General features: G+C 42.6%; 1 protein-coding gene across 2 annotated transcripts in view; it reads right to left on the minus strand.

Moving 5' to 3' along the window:
- The window catches only part of LOC115133132 (Krueppel-like factor 12), a 155,942-nt gene that overhangs the window by 132,527 nt on the left and 2,776 nt on the right, over nucleotides 1-20,639 (minus strand). The gene's annotated exons all lie outside the window — the stretch shown is intronic.

Here is a 20,639-nt window from a genome sequence, read left to right on the forward strand (position 1 = left end):
TCATCTCCCTTCCCCTCTCTCTCTCTCTCTCTCTCTCTCTCTCTGTGCTCCTCTCCCTTCCCCTCTCTATCCACCTCCCTCCCTCTCTCTCTCTCTCTCTCTCTCTCTCTCTCTCTCTCTCTCTCTGTACTCCTCTCCCTTCCCCTCTCTCTGTACTCCTCTCTCTCCACCTCTCTCTCTCTCTGTACTCCTCTCCCTTCCCCTCTCCACCTCTCTCTCTCTCTGTACTCCTCTCCCTTCCCCTCTCTCTCCACCTCTCTCTCTCTGTATTCCTCTCCCTTCCCCTCTCTCTCCACCTCCCTCTCTCTCTGTACTCCTCTCTCTGTACTCCTCTCCCTTCCCCTCTCTCTGTACTCCTCTCTCTCCACCTCTCTCTCTCTGTATTCCTCTCCCTTCCCCTCCCACCTCTCTCTCTCTCTGTACTCCTCTCCCTTCCCCTCTCTCTCCACCTCTCTCTCTCTGTATTCCTCTCCCTTCCCCTCTATCTCTCTCTCTCTCTCTCTCTCTCTCTCTGTACTCCTCTCACTTCCCCTCTCTCTCCACCTCTCTCTCTGTACTCCTCTCACTTCCCCTCTCTCTCCACCTCTCTCTCTCCCTCTCTCTCTGTGCTCGTCTCCCTTCCCCTCTCTATCCACCTCCCTCTCTCTCTGTGCTCCTCACCCTTCCCCCCTCTCTCTCTCCAACACTCTCTCTCTCTGCAGAGGGCTTAGGCTGCAGTCACCAATCTTCTGCTTCTAGTTCAATTCAAATCAGACTTTATTGTTCCAGTAGAGAAATGCATTCTGTAGCCAGTGCAAGATAATACAAAAAACATGTAGCCTATACACTAGTCACATTACATGTTTAAAAAATATATATATATGGGGATCCAATAACAACAGTTACGTTGATGACCCATAACTGGAAATGTAAGTAAATGTGTTTTTAATGTAACCACATAGTATCTTAGACATTGACACTGTATAATGGTGTACAGTGTACATCTGACTGTTAGTTAATGCAGCGGCAGCTTACTGAAGCGATGGTTCCTATTGGATTACATTTTTCATTTCACCTTTATTTAACCAGGTAGGTCAGTTGAGAACAAGTTCTCATTTACAACTGCGACCTAGCCAAGATAAAGCAAAGCAGTGCGACAAAAACAACAGTTACACATGGAATAAACAAACGTACGGTCAATAACACAATAGAAAAAGTCTATGTACAATGTGTGAAAATGTAATAAGATTAGGGAGGTATGGCAATAAATAAGCCATAGTGGTGAAGTAATTACAATGTAGCATTGACACAGAGTGATAGATGTGCAGATGATGATGTGCAAGTAGAGATACTGGGGTGCAAAAGAGCAAAAATAAATAACAATATGGGTATGAGGAAGTTTGGTGTGCTATTTACAGAATGGCTGTGTACAGGTACAGTGATCGGTAAGCTGCTCTGGCAGCTGATGCTTAAAGTTAGAGAGGGAGATATAAATCTCCAGCTTCAGGGATTTTTTCAATTCGTTCCAGTCATTGGCAGCAGAGAACTGGAAGGAAAGGCGGCCAAAGAGGATTTGGCTTTGCGGATGACCAGTGAAATATACCTGCTGGAGCCCGTGCTATGGGTGGGTATTGTAATGGTGACCAGTAGGCTGAGATAAGGTGGGGCTTTACCTAGAAAATACTTATAGATGACCTGGAGCCAGTGGGTTTGGCGACGAATATGAAGTGAGGGCCAGCCAACAAGAGCATAGAGGTCGCAGTGGTGTGTAATAAGGGTTGCAACAATTCCGGTGGATATTTTTAGAAAGAGAGGGTCCAGATTGTCGAGCCCAGCTGATTTGTAGGAATCCAGATTTTTCAGCTCTTTCAGAACATCAGCTATCTGGATTTGGGAGAAGCAGGGGGGGGGGGGCTTTGGCAAGTTGCTGTGGGGGGTGCAGAGCTGTTGGCCGGGGTAGAGGTAGCCAGGTGGAAATAATTGCCAGCCGTAGTAAAATGCTTGTTGAAATTCCTGATAATCGTGGATTTATCGGTGGTGGGGGCTATTCGATGCTAATGCAGTACGCCACAGGATGTTTTTGTGCTGGTCTAGGGCAGTCAAGTCTGGAGTGAACCAAGGACTATATTTGTTCTTAGTTCTACATATTTACAATGGGGCATGCTTGTTTAAGATGGTGAGGAAAGCACTTTTAAAGAATAACCAGGCATCCTCTACTGACGGGATGAGGTCAATATCCTTCCAGGATACCCGGGCCATGTCGATTAGAAAGGCCTGCTCGCTGAAGTGTTTTAGGGACCCATTACGGATGCAGGCAATGAGGCAGTGATCGCAGTGATTCTGGTAGAAGACAGCAGAGGTGTATTTAGAGGGCAGGTTGGTCAGGATGATATCTATAATCTAATCAGGAAGTGACTCTTATTTTGAAACCCCTGTGTTCCTATGCATCCCTATTGCCCATTGAAAGGGATATCAACCAGATTCCTTTTCCTATGGCTTCCCTATTGTGTCTACAGCCACTAGACATAGTTTCAGGCTTTTACTTTGAAAAATGAGCGTGAACGACAACATTGCGTCAGTGGTCAGGTGGTGGCTCTCAGAGTGATTTGTGCGTAATAGACAAAGGTGGCTATTGTTCCCCTCGCTCCTACTGAAAAGCCAATTGTCCCGGTTGATATATTATCGAATAGGTATTTGAAAAACACCTTGAGGATGGTTATAAAAAATGTTTGCCATGTTTCTGTCGATATTATGGATCTAATTTTGAGTTTTTTCCGGCGTTGTCGCGACCGCAATTTCCGGTGGATTTCTCAACAAAACGTGGACAAGAAACTGAGGTATTTTGGGTATAAAAATAATCTTTATGGAACAAAAGGAACATTTGCTGTCTAACTGGGAGTCTCGTGAGTGAAAACATCCGAAGCTCATCAAAGGTAAATGATTTAATTTGATTGCTTTTCTGATTTTCATGACCAAGCTTCCTGCTGCTAGCTGGACATAATGCTATGCTAGGCGATCGATAAACTTACACAAATGCTTGTCTTGCTTTGGCTGTAAAGCATAATTTCAAAATCTGAGATGACAGGGTGATTATCAAAAGGCTAAGCTGGGTTTCAATACATTTCACTTGTGATTTCATGAATATGAATATTTTCTTGTACGATTTTTTGTCCGTTGCGTTATGCTAATTAGTGTAGTTGATGACAATTCTCCCGGATCCGGGAGGGGTAGTTTCAAGAGTTAAGACAACAACGGGTAAATGGCGATGAATGGGCAGAGCGGGTCAGTTAGGTACATACAGGACCTGAGTTCGAGGCTGGGGCCGACAGATAAACTAAATGAGGTACCGTGCTATTGAAACTGTCCAGGGGGCATCAGCTGTGTAGCCTAGTGATCATACGGTCCAAAGAACAGCAATAGGTGAGTCAGGGAGGCGTTCAGTAGTCAGTGCTACGCTAGGCGAGTGGGAGACATGGCGCTTAGAAAGCTAGTGGGCCGGTGCAAGAAGATGAGTCTTCACGGATCTTCACTGGCCCTGACCCCAAGGATGGACTTAGGGTCAGGGCCAGTGAAGGAGACAAAGAGAAAAGAGAGAGAGAAAGAGACACAGTGGGTCAGAGGGGAGAGGGGGAGAGGAGGGGCCAGAGAGAGCATTATCATCAGTCCAATAACTTCTCTGCGCTCCTCCACTCTCTTTCACCTTCTCTGGGATGGTTGTACACTCCTGCCCTAAAGCTGCTGCCTTATCCCCCTCAGGGCTCTCTCTCAGTGTGTGTGTGTCTGTGTCTGTGTGTGTGTGTGTGTGAATGTGTGTGCAATTGAGCAGCATTCTCAGTGCACTCTCTCTGGGTGATGCGTGTGTGCTTATGTGCGTGAACTCTCAGAGTTCAACAGTGACACAACTCCTTCCCCTTATTTACTCTCCCACTCTCCATGTCCCCCTCCCCCTTTCTCTCTCTCTCTCCCTCTACCTCTCACTCTCTCTGCAGAGGGCTTAGGCTGCAGTCACCAAGGTACTAAACAATCTTCCTCCAAAAGGGTTCTTCGGCTGTCCCCATACGTGCACTCTTTTTGGTTCATTGTAGAACCCCTTTTGGTTCCAGTTAGAACAAATTTTGGTTCCATGTAGAACCCTTTACACTGAGGGTTCTACATGGAACCAAAATGAGTTCTTACTGGAATCAAAAGGGGTTCTTCAAAGGTTTATCCTATGGTTCTAGATAACACCTTTTTTATCTAATAGTGCTGTTATATTCAAATGAGTCTTTATTCTCCCAGTAGAGAAATTAATTGAGTAGCCAAGGATGAAATATGTTACCTATACATAATTAACATTTCACAATTCACATTACATCTTTATTTAAATATATATTGGGATCCAAAAGGGACAGATCGAAATTACGGGGGGGGGGGGGGGGGCAAAATAGAGGTGTTTTTGGGGGGGCCACAGGGGAGGGTAGTGTGTTTTTTTCCATGGTTTACATTCGCTCTTCTGCTCGTATTTTCTTGATAAACAATGGCTTGACTTACTTTTGATATAACCCAAGTAAAGTTTAGAAATGTTTGTGAAGGTTTGGTATGGTGTGGCTGTTATTAAACTTTAGCTACTGCAGGCCTACAATATGAAAGCAGTACACCCCAGCGCTACAACTGACTCCGATAGTTGACCTAGAGGGAAGGATAAATGTTTCAGGCCTACCAGAGTTAGATTATACGACTAACAATATAATGCTTCATTTTATAATATTCTGAAAGAAAATGACCCTCCTTCTGTACGTCTAGCAGATGCAGTAGCCATCATAAAGAAATGCATGTCGGTGTCGTAGCATGCCACCGGCATCTCTCTTTCTCTCTGGGATTAGGCCTAAGCTTCTCTTCCTTTATATTGGCTATATACAGTGGTGCAAAAAAGTATTTAGTCAGCCACCAATTGTGCAAGTTCTCCCACTTAAAAATACGAGAGAGTCCTGTAATTTTCATCATTTGTACACTTCAACTATGACAGACAAAATGAGAAAAAAAAATCCAGAAAATCACATTGTAGGATTTTTAATGAATTTATTTGAAAATTATGGTGGAAAATAAGTATTTGGTCACCTACAAACAAGCAAGATTTCTGGCTCTCACAGACCTGTAACTTCTTCTTTAAGAGGCTCCTCTGTCCTCCACTCGTTACCTGTATTAATGGCACCTGTTTGAACTTGTTATCAGTATAAAAGACACCGGTCCACAACCTCAAACAGTCACACTCCAAACTCCACTATGGCCAAGACCAAAGAGCTGTCAAAGGACACCAGAAACAAAATTGTAGACCGGCACCAGGCTGGGAAGACTGAATATGCAATAGGTAGAAGAAATCAACTGTGGGAGCAATTATTAGGAAATGGAAGACATACAAGAACACTGATAATCTCCCTCGATCTGGGGTTCCACACAAGATCTCACCCTGTGGAGTCAAAATGATCACAAGAACGGTGAGCAAAAATCCCAGAACCACATGGGGGGACCTAGTGAATGACCTGCAGAGAGCTGGGACCAGAGTAACAAAGCCTACCATCAGTAACACACTACTCCGCCAGGGACTCAAATCCTGCAGTGCCAGACGTGTCCCCTTGCTTAAGCCAGTACATGTCCAGGCCCGTCTGAAGTTTGCTAGACAGCATTTGGATGATCCAGAAGAAGATTGGGAGAATGTCATATGGTCAGATGAAACCAAAATATAACTTTTTGGTAAAAACCCAACTCGTCGTGTTTGTAGGACAAAGAATGCTGAGTTGCATCCAAAGAACACAATACCTACTGTGAAGCATGGGGGTGGAAACATCATGCTTTGGGGCTGTTTTTCTGCAAAGGGACCAGGACGACTGATCCGTGTAAAGGAAAGAATGAATGGGGCCATGTATCGTGAGATTTTGATTGAAAACCTCCTTCCATCAGCAAGGGCATTGAAGATGAAACGTGGCTGGGTCTTTCAGCATGACAATGATCCCAAACACACCGCCCGGGCAACGAAGGAGTGGCTTCGTAAGAAGCATTTCAAGGTCCTGGAGTGGCCTAGCCAGTCTCCAGATCTCAACCCCATAGAAAATCTTTGGAGGGAGTTGAAAGTCCGTGTTGCCCAGCAACAGACCCAAAACATCACTGCTCTAGAGGAGATCTGCATGGAGGAATGGGCCATAATACCAGCAACAGTGTGTGAAAACCTTGTGAAGACTTACAGAAAACGCTTGACCTCTGTCATTGCCAACAAAGGGTATATAACAAAGTATTGAGATAAACTTTTGTTATTGACCAAATACTCATTTCCACCATAATTTGCAAATAAATTAATTCAAAATCCTACAATGTGATTTATCTGTCATAGTTGAAGTGTACCTATGATGAAAATTACAGGCCTCTCATCTTTTTAAGTTGGAGAACATGTACAATTGGTGGCTGACTAAATACTTTTTTGTCCCACTGTATACAGTACCAGTCAAAGGTTTGGACACACCTACTCATTCAAGGGGTTTTCTTTATTTTGACTATTTTCTACATTGTAGAATAATAGTGAAGACATCAAAACTATGAAATAACACATATGGAATCATGTAGTATGCAAAAATTCCTGTGGCGGTCCTCATGAGAGCCAGTTTCATCAAATATTTCTGTATATACAGTATGTATAAGCTGGAAATAGAAGCCTAAGTGTTGTTGTCTGTTAGTTTCCTCCAATTAGGCGAAGGGTGGTAGGGTTAAAAAAAAAAAATAATAATAAATAAATAAAATAAAAACACATGCTCAAGTATGCATGGAAGTTCATAACTCGTATATATTATACTGTATGGACACATTGCCACGGTAGAAAAATAAGTGTTTACATGTACAGTAACTATAAACAAATGAGCACACAAACTCATACCCTCAAAGAATTACAAAAAGCACATTCATTCTCTCTAGCATGCACACACACACACACACACACACTTTAATGTTCTTACGGAGTCCTATCGAGCCCTATCCATGCAGCCTCACGGAATGGTAACACTATCAGACCTCACTTAGCATTTACGCTGACACCTTGTAAACCTCCACATCCACACACACACAACCCCCCCGCCACACACACACACACACACACACTGACTGAGCGCATGGAAACAGACAATACTGTACCAAGGAAAACATTCTTACTCACTGACACTCATTATATCAAATTTTACTGCGGCTATTTTTAAAAACAGGGGGAAAAAAATTCTGCTAAATTTGACCCATTCCAGTATTCTTGCCCCACTTAATAAAACCAGCAGCTGTGTTTACTTCGGTTGCTCATGTACTCAAATGTGTGCGTAAGGGCTCCATTTAATCCGTAGCACAGAAGATCTGGGTTGTAGCATGATTGATATTTAAAGGCAATGTTACCGTATTGACAGAGTCTGCATTCACGGTCAATGCTGTATATGTCGGCTAAACTGGAAATTACTTTTAAAGTTCAATCACGCAACAAATAAAATAAAATAGTATTTATCACATGCTTCGTAAGCAACAGGTGAGATCTGTGAATACATCTGTGATTACTTCTACAGTATTAGAACAAGGACCAGGTCTCAAAGATGTTTGTCATAATTCCTAGTGGCTCACCTCACCTCATACAGCCCAGTCCAAGGAACCTTAACAATCATGTCATAGCCTAGATTATGTTATAGCCTAGACTAGAGGTGAAGGTTAGGGTTACAGTGAGAAGTAAGGTTAAATTCAGGAAAATATAGATTTTGGAGACGATATCTCTCTCTATGTCTAAGGACTAAGCATTCTATCCATAACTTTTAAACCCAAACGTTAAGGATTTTGGGGGAATGCGTGAGAACGTAAATGTGCTCTTTTTTTCACAGGATTTTCAAAGCGTAAGTATAGTTTGTTCTTCAGTGTTTGTCTTTTTTTTTGTAGTCCTTTTTATGTCCTTCAGTTTTTGTCCGTGTGGCTGAATATTTTTGTAGAAGTTGTTTTATTTTTATTCCATGCACAATGGTAAGACTGAGGTAGGGACAGACTACCTTTGCTTCTTTTCGCTACTCCATGTGTACACTGTTGTTTGTCCTTGATTGTCACTTTGCTGCTATCTGTTTCAGAAATCCATAATGCATTTTCTTTCTTTCCTCAAGCAAGACAGGCTTAAATACGTCCGATTGCACAACAAGTGGGCTGGCACTCTCACTTTTCTCAATTTCCCCTAGTCCAATAGCTCAAAACTAACACACTGGCCTAGAAAAATGAGAGGATTCCACACTTTTTGAGAAGAGAATCTGAACAAAGAACCAGGTGTACCTACCAGTACCCCCTGTATATAGCCTCGCTATTGTTAAGTTGTATTTTAATTGTTTTACTTATCTGTGTTTTACTTAAAACTGCTTAAAGCATTGTTGGTTAAAGTAGGCATTTCACTGTAAGGTCTACTACACCTGTTGTAGTCGGCACATGTGACAAATAAAATTTGATTTGATGTGGTGTGGTATTTAACAGGGTTTGCCAATGGTGTCAGATGATACTAATGTTTCTGTCTGTGTCAACAACTAGAACCAGATACGCTACTTTCACCCCTTCCTCCACCTCTGACTGTGTGGGTGTTTGCATAATCCGCCCCCCCCCCACACTCACACACACACACACACAGACACACACCCTACAGCTTTAGTAAACAAACATGGGCTGGACCTGAGGTCAAGGATTGATTACACATGAGGACACGTAGAAAGAACATTTTGTCAACTTAATGGATGTCGAAATTAGTAGGGATGATGGCCTTTATATCCATACACACCTAAACACACACACATTTCAAATGGTTTATATATTTCACACTCAGGAAACATCTCAATCTTATATGAAGATTTGATTGTATAACCATCTACTGAAATTGATGTTTAAATGTTTTTTCTTGATTCCCACTGCTGATAAATAGCCTATACTGTAATAAATCAGAAATGAATACATTTATGAATATTCCAAAATGTCTCAATGAAACATGCCGACCACTTAATTTAAAAAAAGTATGTCATTAAATATAATGTACTGTACATACAGCAAGACTAGAAGAGGCGGTCACCAGCAATCAATTTCAGATTAGCTAATGTGTTTCTGATTTCAACAATATACTCACCAAATCCTTTCACAGCATCAATCATGTGTGCGTGTGTGTGCGCGTGTGTTAATTTAGGGTTAAATCAATTTTAAATAAAATAAAAATAAAAATGTAACTTAGTACCTTGTTCCACAGCCTTTTTTTTGTTTACTCAACTTTTCAGTCGAAGTGTCACCTAGCTAAACATTTGGCTATGGGCTGGCACTGGCAGTATGGAATTATGGAGAGTGAATTCAATTGTTTCTTTGTCATCTTGCAAGGTAGTCATCTAGCTGTGGTTAGTATCAACAAAGGCTTTGTACAAAATAACAACATTTGCGCAGATTGTCTATACCATAACCAAAGTGCACGGATATGCATTGCCAAAAAACGCTACTGGGCACCTTCTGGTTTGGAGTATTTTAACCTCTCTAGGGTAGGGGGCAGCATTCAGAATTTTGGATGAAAAGCATGCCCAAATTAAACGGCCTGCTACTCGGGCCCAGAAGATATGATATGCGTATAACTGCGTGTAATATATGCGTATAATATGCGTATAATATGTGTATATTTGGTTAGAAAACACTAAAGTTTCCAAAACTGTTAAAATAGTGTCTGTGAGTATAACAGAACTGATTTGGCAGGCAAAACCTGAGACAAATCCATTCAGGATTTTGTTGGGGGGGGGGGGTTTTCTATTGTAGTAGTTTGTAGTTTTCTATTCAATGCCATTACAGTATCCATTGACTTAGGACTCAATTTGTAGTTCCTATGCCTTCTACTAGGGGTCAACAGTCTTTATAAATTGTTTCAGGCTTGTATTCTTATAAATGAGGGAGTAAGAGCAGTCTGAATGAGTGGACCCTACCGTGTCGCAGAGCTTATTCATGCGCAATCCCGAGAGAGTGCATTTCTTGTTTACCTTTTATATTGACGACGTTATTGTCCGGTTCAAATATTATTGATCATTTAGGCTAAAAACAACCTGAGGGTTGAATATAAACATCGTTTGATGTTTCTATGAACTTTACGGATGCAATTTGGATTTTTTTGTCTGCCTGTTTTGACTGTGTTTGAGCCTGTGGATTACTGAAGAAAACGCGTTTTTGGATATAAAGAGACTTTATTGAACAAAAGGAACATTTATTGAGAAAATGAATGTCTTCTGAATGCCACCATATGAAGATCATCAAAGGTAAGGGATTAATTTTATCTCTATTTCTGAGTTTTGTAACGCTTCTGCTTGGCTTGTTACTGTTTGTAATAATTTGTCAACTGGGCTATGTATGTTCTGTGCTAGACATGCTTTCGCCGAAAAGCATTTTGTAAATCTGACACCGTAGTTGGATTAACAAGAAGTTAATCTTTAGACCTGTGTAAAATATGTTTTTTTTCTGAATTTTTACAATGAGCATTGAATTTGGCGCTCTGCAATCTCACTGGATGTTGGCCAGATGGGACGCTAGCGCCCCACATACCCTAGAGAGGTTAACAAGTCTGAGTGGCTGACGATTTCCAAGGCCTTTGCAGTGTGAACACAAAAGAGATTGACTGCCAACACTCTGTTCAGTGGTGCTAACACAATCCTACCGGTGTGTCTAAGCTTTTAAAAAGTACACTCCAAAATTGTTAAAATTATTACTTTGGAGCAACATTAAAACGGAAAACCCTAGAATAAGTAGGATGAAAGAATAGTCAGATTAACTGAGGACTGACAGACATGGTGGCGTAGCAGGAAGATCGGAATGCCATGATTCAAATCCCTGGTGAGGACATGGTGAATAATAATTAACTGTATAAATTAACATGCACAATGTCATCATGGATGTCAACGTGTCAAATATGTACGTTGGAATCATTGTATGTTAAAAGCACTGTGTGTGTGTGTGTGTCACGCCCTGATATGTGTCACCTGTCTTTGTTATTGTCTCCACCCACCTGTCTCTTCTTTTCCCCATTAGTCCCCGGTGTATTTATCCCTGTGTTTCCTGTATCTCTGTGCCAGTTTGTCTTGTTTTGCCAAGTCAACCAGCGTTTCTCCTAGCTCCTATTTTTCCCAGTCTCTGTTTTTTCCTAGCCCTCCTGGTTTTGACCCTTGCCTGTCCGTACGCCGAATCCACCTGCCTGACCACTCTGCCTGTTCTGACCTCGAGCCTGCCTATCGCCTGGAACTGTTTGGACTCTGACCTGCCTTTTGCCTAACCCTTTTGGTATAATAAATATCGGAGCTCAACCATGTGCCTCGTGTCTGCATTTGGGACTCGCCTTGTGCCCTTGCAGTGTGGGTGTTCCTAACCTCATTTTTCATAAATTGGAGCTAAATTTGGGCCAACTAAAATGTTAAGTTCAGGTAACACTTTGGATGAAAAATGTATTTAAATAAAAAAGGCTGTGGAACCAGTTACTAAATAATTATTTGTTGAATTATGTTTTTTTTATACAGTGTGTGTGTGTGTGTGTGTGTTGCTGGAGTCTTGCTATTGTGTGTGTCTGTCTTCTGTTATAGACAGCATGCATCTGTCTATAACATGAGCTGCTCAATATGTGTTGATAGTCCTTTCTATCACGCTGTTTTTGAAAGATATAACGTTAGCCATCGAGGATACTACTTTCTCAACAACATTGATGCCCTGAATTGATCCAAGATCAGTTGGAAAAAGTGATGGGCTACTTTCTACACATGCCTCAGTCAGTGTGAACCGGGGTGACTTGACACAACCCTGGCAAACAAGACGTAGCCACAAACAAAACAGAGTTAAACGGTTAGAGTCTGCCGTGAAGCATTCCATGTATACACAGGTAAGAGTCTAGCTACATTTTCAGATATTGTAAGTTTCACATTTAGTCAGAAAGTCATTTTCATTGCAAGTTACAGCATAATGTTAGCTAGCTAGCAAACGTTAGCTTGCTGTCTCACTAGCTAACGTTATGTGTATGATCTGTGTAGTAATAATATTTGGGAGTTTTTCCTTGCTGTAGGCTACTACTTTTACCACTAAGTCTTGAAATATTTGGTTGTTTACCAAACTACTCACTGTGTTTAGCACATGACATGTGAATGCTTAAGAGATGGTTGGGCTAATGCTTAAGCGGGTGTGAATGATGCTGAATGGGTGTAGACAAAGAAGAGCTCTCCAGTAGGTGTTCCAAAACATTCAAGAGACATTTTCTCAAAAGTAGGGTTAGAACTGTATCAACTTTCAAAGCAGAATTACTTTCCCATTGTTCCTCAACTGCAGTGTATGATATTCCATTTTCTAGCCCTGGGTCTTTACTTTTATCCAATGTAAAAACACACTTTCAAATTCTGCTACATAACACAAATGTGTTTACATCCCTGTTAGTGAGCATTTCTCCTTTGCCAAGTTATTCCATCCACCTGACAGGTGTAGTATATCAAGAAGCTGATTAAACAGCATGATCCTTAAACAGGTGCACCTTTACAATAAAAGGGCACTATTATATGTGCAGTGTTGTTCAACACAATGCCACAAATGTCTACATTTTCAGGGAGCGCGCAATTGGCATGCTTACTGCAGGAATGTCCACAAGATCTGTTGCCAGATAATTTAATATTAATATCTCTACAGTAAGCCTCCTCCAACGTCATTTTAGAGAATTTGGCAGTATGTCCAACCGACCTCACAACCGCAGACCACGTGTAACTATGCCAGCCCAGGACCTTCACATCTGCCTTACAGCTGATGAAACTGAGGAGTATTTCTGTCTGTAATAAAGCCCTTTTGTGGGGAAAAAGTCATTCTGATTGGCTGGCTCCCCAGGCCCACCAATATCTGCGCTCGCTCCTAGTCATGTGAAATCCATCGATTATGGCCTATTGAATGTTTTTCAATTGACTGTTTTCCTTATATAAATTGTAAGTCAGTCAAATTGTTCAAATTGTTGCATGTTGCGTTTATATTTTTGTTCAGCATAGATAAGGATATTTAAACCCATTTACCCTCTGAGCACTTAGAAAGGTGCTACTGTAAATCCAATCCATTATTTTAAAATCTTTTTCAAGACCTGGTCAGTTTATTCAATAGTAGTTGGAACAATTATCAGTGATAGATTACAATAGCTAGTCCATAACATTTCATCTGTTGACAATTGCTCCAATCTGTGTCTATGTTATTACAATGTGTTAGACAGCCGATGCAAGTGGTGGCAGGATCCTATAGAGGAATTATAATTGGACTGGAATGAACCTTGTGGACCAGTAGACTGTCTGCTGCTGATTGGACAGTTAGACAGCTGATTGGTTTGATTGACTGTGTCCATTGCTGATTGGTCCTTTTTCGTTGATTGGACCCAGACTGGGTCCATTGCTGATTGGACTGTCCAATCAGTAGCAAACTATCTATGTCTAGGGCCCAATCAAATCTGCGTTGGTTGGAACGGAATCCAGACATTAAAACAGAATTCAGTAATATTGAAAAGGGTATTGAACTTAGTAGGAAATCAACTAAATGTATTGAACTTATTGGAAAATGTATACATTTTATCAAGTCATGTTAAACATGGACAAAATGCATCAGTGATTCGTATTTTCCTGCAACTTTCTGAAACGGCAAAGGAATGCCCTGTCTGTGCATGTGCAACGTGCAAGTATGTCTACACTTTGTGTAGCCGTTAGCGATGATGTTAACGAAAACCTTCTTCTGGTAAAGATGGAAAGGCTTTCCCAAAAATGTTCTCAATTAAATATTAACTACAAAGTATCCTATGCCCACCTGGAAGAATGATTTCATGATTATTTGCAACAATCCAGTGGCCATATTTTTTTGAAAATTCTTCTATTTTCCCAGACCTCAAAAGTCGTCTCCTGATGTGGTTATAAGCATGGTTGTGGACTTACAGCATCCAATTTAGTTGTCTTTCTGTTAAAATGTGTGAGTTTGAGAGCGGAAACCTGAAAAGATGGGGAAAACAGAAGCCTGGAAAAATGAAATAGAGAAAAGAGAATTTGGGGGAAAAAAATAAATATAGGTCTGTTAGTGATTGGACAGACAGATTGTGTCTGTTGCTGATTGGTCATTTATAATTGATTCATAATTGACTACCTAGGCTGAACTCTGTTTTATTTAATTTAAATATATTTAAACAGGGAAATCCCATTGAGACCAAGGCCTTTTTTTCAATGGAGCCCTTCACACAATCATACAATTCACAATATTTACAAATCCAATGCAATAAAAACATAAAATATTTACAAGTTATGTAAGAAACACTTTCATCAGTAAAACAGTCATCAACAAGCCGTTGAAACTGCCCTAGTGGCACCGAAACATCCAACCTTGTGGAATGGTCTCTAGAATTCTCTAAGGTGCAAAAAAACTAAACGCAGATCGACCTAAGTCCGTGGAGACTGAAGGGATCTCCAGAGTTAGCCACCCCTGTGATCGGGTCTGATGACTCGTATGTCTGTAATATAACAATGAAGTAAGGTATGGCAGAAGTTTGCACAAGAGCCTTTATAAACAAGAGCAGGGCATTGATCTATGAGTCTTAAGAGAGGGCCAGCCTACTTTCTGATACAGAGTGCAGGAATGCAGGGATGTGTACTGAACCCATCAGCCATAATAAAAGTATAGTGCACTATGATAAACAGTGTCCAATGGCACCAATACAGTGGCAGCTGCATTCAAATAGACAAAATCACCATAGTCTAAAGCCGGAATGAATGTCAACTGAATGATTTGTTTTCTGATGTTTAATGAAAGGCCCTATTCCAAAACGGGTCTAACAATGGGCATCTCCATTGGGCATGTTTTTAGCCCAAAACTGGGAAACATGACTAAATACAGTTATGTATACAGTATAACATATATTATAAATATAGAAAACATTTATACACAATGTTATTAGTGTATTTAAAAAAATAATATTTGTAATATATGTTATAACGTATATGTATCAATATCATTTTTTATGAATGTGAATGTTATTTTCAGTGTAAATGCTAAGTACATTATATTACCCCATATAAAGTGTACTAATGCTGAGGCAAGGGGACCTATGGTAAATAGATTTAAAGTGAGAGCTTAAATGGGCACTAATCTGTCTCCCTGAATACCGTTGAGCAGCAGTGGATCTGCTCTTACCCCCCTCCCCTCCCCTCCCTACCCCTAACCCACCACACATACACACACAGACACATACAGACAAACACACGCACACCCTGCGGCTGTCACAGTGTTAAAGGCAGGGCCTCTTTCCAGCACGGGGGTAAGGTCACAGAGGTCAGTGCTCAGTCTCCTCCCTCCCTCCCTCAGCCCCTTGCAGCCCCCCTCCCCTCCTTGGCTCTCCCTGGCCCCCAACCCCTGTTGTACAAATGCCTTTGCTGTCAGCTCTGGCCCGGTCCCCTGTAATTGAAAAGAACAGGCCAGGGCCAGCCCCCAGCCACCCCTAGCCCTGCCTGGGTTGTGTTGAGCCTCTGGGCCCGGTGACAGCCACCCATCAATATCAATACTATTAACACCCTGGAAATCAGAGCCACTACCGATGACATCCAAGACACCATCCACCCGCCCCGTGCACACACACACACACACACACACACACACACACACACACACACACGTGGCAGGGCAATAAATTGCAATGTCCGTACTGTGAGACGCCTAAGACAGTGCTACAAGGTGACATGACGGACAGCTGATCGTCCTCGCAATGGCAGACCACGTGTAACAACACCTGCACAGGATCGGTACATCTGAACATCACACCTGCGGGACAGCTACAGGATGGCAACAACAACTGCCCAAGTTACACCAGGAATGCACAATCCCTCCATCAGTGCTCAGACTGTCCGCAACAGGTTGAGAGAGGCTGGATTGAGGGCTTGTAGGCCTGTTGTAAGGCAGGTCCTCACCGGCAACAACGTCGCCCATGGGCACAAACCCACCGTTGCTGGACCAGACAGGATGGCAAAAAGTGCTCTTCACTGATGACTCGCGGTTTTGTCTCACCAGGGGTGATGGTCGGATTTGCATTTATCGTGGAAGGAGTGAGCGTTACACCGAGGCCTGTACTCTGGAGCGGGATGGATTTGGAGGTGCAGGGTCCGTCATGGTCTGGGGTGGTGTGTCACAGCATCATCGGACTGAGCTTGTTGTCATTGCAGGCAATCTCAACGCTGTGCCATACAGGGAAGACATCCTCCTCCCTCATGTGGTACACTTCATGTCGGCTCATCCAGACATGACCCTCCAGCATGACAATGTCACCAGCCATGCTGCTCATTCTATGCGTGATTTCCTACAGGACAGGAATGTCAGTGTTCTGCCATGGCCAGCGAAGAGCCCGGATTTCAATCCCATTGAGCACGTCTGGGACCTGTTGGATCGGAGGGTGAGGGCTAGGGCCATACCCCCCCAAAATGTCCAGGAACGTGCAGGTGCCTTGATGGAAGAGTGGGGTAACATCTCACAGCAAGAATTGGCGCAGTCCATGAGGAGGAGATGCACTGCAGTACTTAATGCAGCTGGTGGATTTTGCCCCCCCTTTGTTCAGGGACACATTATTAAATTTATGTTCGTCACATGTTTGTGGAACTTGTTCAGTTTATGTCTCAGTTGTTGAATCTTGTTCATACAAATATTTACACATGTTAAGTTTGCTGAAAATAAACGCAGTTGGTGCCAGGGGAACTCTACCTGACTGAATGCATAGAGCCAACTATAACGTTTGGTGGAGGAAGAATAATGGTCTGGGGCTGTTTTTCATGGTTTGGGCTAGGCCCCTTTACTTCCAGTGAAGGGAAATCTTAACGTTACAGAATAAAATTAAATTCAAAATGATTCCAATTTTGTGACAACAGTTTGGGGAATGCCCTTTCCTGTTTTAGCATGACAATGCCCTCGTGCACAATGCAAGGTAAATACAGAAATGGTTTGTTGAGATCAGTGTGGAAAAAATTGACACAGAGCCTTGAACTCAACCCCATCGAACACCTTTGGGAGGAATTGGAACGCCAACTGTGAGCCAGGCCTTATCGCCCAACATTAGTGCTCAACTTCGCTAATGTTCTTGTGTCTGAATGGAATAAAGTCCCCACAGTAATGTTCCAACACTTAGTGGAGAGCTTTCCCAGAATAGTGGAGTCTGTTAAAGCAGCAAAGGGGGGAACAACTCCATATTAATGTCCGTGATTTTGGAATGAGATGTTCGACTAGCAGCTGTCCACATATTTTTGGTAATGTAGTGTACCTTTAAAAAAAAGTATGGGTGTGGATCAGAAAACCAGTCAGTATCTGGTGTGACCATCATTTGCCTCATGCAGCGCAACACACCTCCTTCGCATAGAGTTGATCAGCCTGTTGATGGTGGCCTGTGGAATTTTTTCCCATTCTTCAATGGCTGTGGGAAATAGAACACAATGTTCCGCACGTCGATTCAGAGCCTCCCAAACATGCTCAATGGATGAATTGTCTGGTAAATATGCAGGCCATGGAAGAACTGGGAATTTTTCAGCTTCAAGGAATTGTGTACAGATCCTTGTGACATGGTGCTGTGCATTATCATGCTGAAACTTGAGGTGATGGTGGCAGATGAATAGCATGACAATGGGCCTCAGGATCTCGTCACGGTATCTCTGTGCATTCAGATTGCCATCAATAAAATGCTTTGTTTTCGCTGTCCTTAGTTTATGCCTGCCCATACCATAACTCCACAGCCACCATGGGGCAGTCTGTTCACAGCGTTGACATCATCAAACCGCTTGCCCACACATCTACCATCTGCCCGGTACAGTTGAAACCGGGATTCATCCGTGAAGAGCACACTTCTCCAGAGTGGCAGTGGCCATTGCCCACTGAAGTCAGTTATAATGCCAAACTGCAGTCAGGTGAGGACCTTGGTGAGGATGACGAGCACGCAGATAAGCTGACACTGTGCAGAAATTCTTCTGTTGTGCAAACCCACAGTTTCATCAGCTGTCCGGATGGCTGGTCTCAGACGATCCCAAAGGTGAAGAAGCCGGATGTGGAGGTCCTGGGCTGGCGGTTGGATGTACTTCCAAAATCTCTAAAATGATGAAGGTGGCTTTCTCTCATAATGGCTCTGGTGGACATTCCTGCAGTCAGCATGCCAATTGCATGCTCCCTCAACTTGAGACATCTGTGGTGTTGTGTGACAAAAGTGCACATTTCAGAATGTCCATAAATATGCAGGAACAGATATAGCCCTTGGTTCTCTCCAGATCTGACTGCCCTTAACCAACACAAAAACATCCTGTGGCGTTCTGCATTAGCATCGAACAGCCCCTGTGAAATGCAACTTTTTAGGGAAGTTAGAAACCAATATACACAGGCAGTTAGAAAAGCCAAGGCTAACTTTTTCAAGCAGAAATGTGCTTTCAGCGACACAAACACAAAAAAGTTCCGGTACATTGTAAAGTCCATGGAGAATAAGAGCACCTCCTCCCAGCTGCCCACTGCACTGATAAATCCACTATAATTGAGAATTTCAATAAGCATTTTTCTACGAATGGCAATGCTTTCCATGCTTTCCACCTGGCCACCCCTACCCCGGTCAACAGCACTGCACCCCCCACAGCAACTCGCCCAAGTCTTCCCCATTTCTCCTTCTCCCAAATTCAGTCAGCTGATGTTCTGAAAGAGCTGCAAAATCTTGACCCCAACAAATCAGCCGGGCTAGACAATCTGGACCCTTTCTTTCTAGAATGTTCTGCCGAAATTGTTGCAACCCCTATTACTAGCCTGTTCAACCTCTCTTTCATGTTGTCTGAGATTCCCAAAGATTGGAAAGCAGCTGCGGTCATCCCCCTCTTCAAAGAGGGAGACACTCTAGACCTAAACTGCTGCAGACCGATATCTATTCTACCCTGCCTTTCTAAGGTCTTCGAAAGCCAAGTTAACATCCAGATCACCGACCATTTCAAATCCCACCGTAACTTCTCTGCTATGCAATCTGGTTTCAGAGCTGGTCATGGGTGCAGCTCAGCCACGCTCAAGGTTCTAAACGATATCTTAACCACCATCGATAAGAAACAATACTGTGCAGCCGTATTCATTGACCTGGCCAAGGCTTTCGACTCTGTCAATCACCACATCCTCATCGGCAGACTCAACAGCCTTGGTTTCTCAAATGATTGCCTCGCCTGGTTCACCAACTACTTCTCCGACAGAGTTCAGTGTGTCAGAACTGAGGGCCTGTTCAATTCAATTCTTGGGCAGACTCTCTTCCCTGTATATATCAATGATGTCGCTCTTGCTGCTGGTGAGTCTCTGGTCCACCTCTACGTACACGACACCATTCTGTATACTTCTGGCCCTTCTTTGGACACTGTGTTAACAATCCTGCAGACGAGCTTCAATGCCATACAACTCTCCTTCCATTGCCTCCAACTGCTCTTAAATGCAAGTAAAACTAAATGCATGCTCTTCAACCGATCTCTGCCTGCACCTGCCTGCCCGCCCAGCATCACTACTCTGGACGGTTCTGAGTTAGAATATGTGGACAACTACAAGTACCTAGGTGTCTGGTTAGACTGTAAACTCTCCCTCCAGACTCACATAAAACATCTCCAATCCAAAGTTAAATAGGAAGCCAATTCTAGATTTCGCAACAAAGCTTTACTCATGCTGCCAAACCTACCCTCGTAAAACTGACCATCTTACCGATCCTCAACTTTGGCGATGTCATTTACAAAATAGCCTCCAACACCCTACTCAACAAATTGGATGCAGTCTATCACAGTGCCTTCTGTTTTGTCACCAAAGTCACATATACTACCCACCACTGCGACCTGTACGCTCTCATTGGCTGGCCGTCGCTTCATACTCATCACCAAACCCACTGGCTCCAGGTCATCTACAAGACCCTGCTAGGTAAAGTCCCGCCTTATCTCTGCTCGCTGGTCACCATAGCTTCACCCACCCGTAGCACACGTTCCAGCAGGCATATCTCACTTGTCACCCCCAAAGCCAATTCCTCCTTTGCTGCCTCTCCTTCCAGTTCTCTGCTGCCATTGACTGGAACAAACTACACAAATCTCTGAAACTGGAAACACTTATCTCCCTCACTAGCTTTGAGCAGCCCACAGATCACTGCACCTGTACATAGCCCATCTATAAATAGCCCAAACAACTACCTCTTCCTCTACTGTATTTATTTATTTATTTTTCTCCTTTGCACCCCAGTATTTCTACTTTGCACACTCATCTACTGTCAAATCTACCATTCCAGTGTTTTACTTGCTATATTGTATTTATTTCGCCACCATGGCCTTTTTTTTGCCTTTACCTCCCTTATCTCAACTCATTTGCTCACATTGTATATAGACTTATTTTTCTACTGTATTATTGACTGTATGTTTGTTTTACTCCATGTATAACTTTCCATGTGTCAAACTGCTTTGCTTTATCTTGGTCAGGTCACAGTTGTAAATGAGATCTTGTTCTCAACTTACCTACCTGGTTAAATAAAAAACATATAAAAAAATTACTGTCCCCAGCAGAAGCTGCACCTGTGTAATTTGTTGTTTTGCCCCCAAAATAACACGTTGTATTCAGGACAAAAAGTTCATTGCTTTGACACA

Source organism: Oncorhynchus nerka, linkage group LG1 (genome assembly GCF_034236695.1).
Source record: "Oncorhynchus nerka isolate Pitt River linkage group LG1, Oner_Uvic_2.0, whole genome shotgun sequence".
In the NCBI taxonomy this organism is placed as follows: Eukaryota; Metazoa; Chordata; class Actinopteri; order Salmoniformes; family Salmonidae; genus Oncorhynchus; species Oncorhynchus nerka.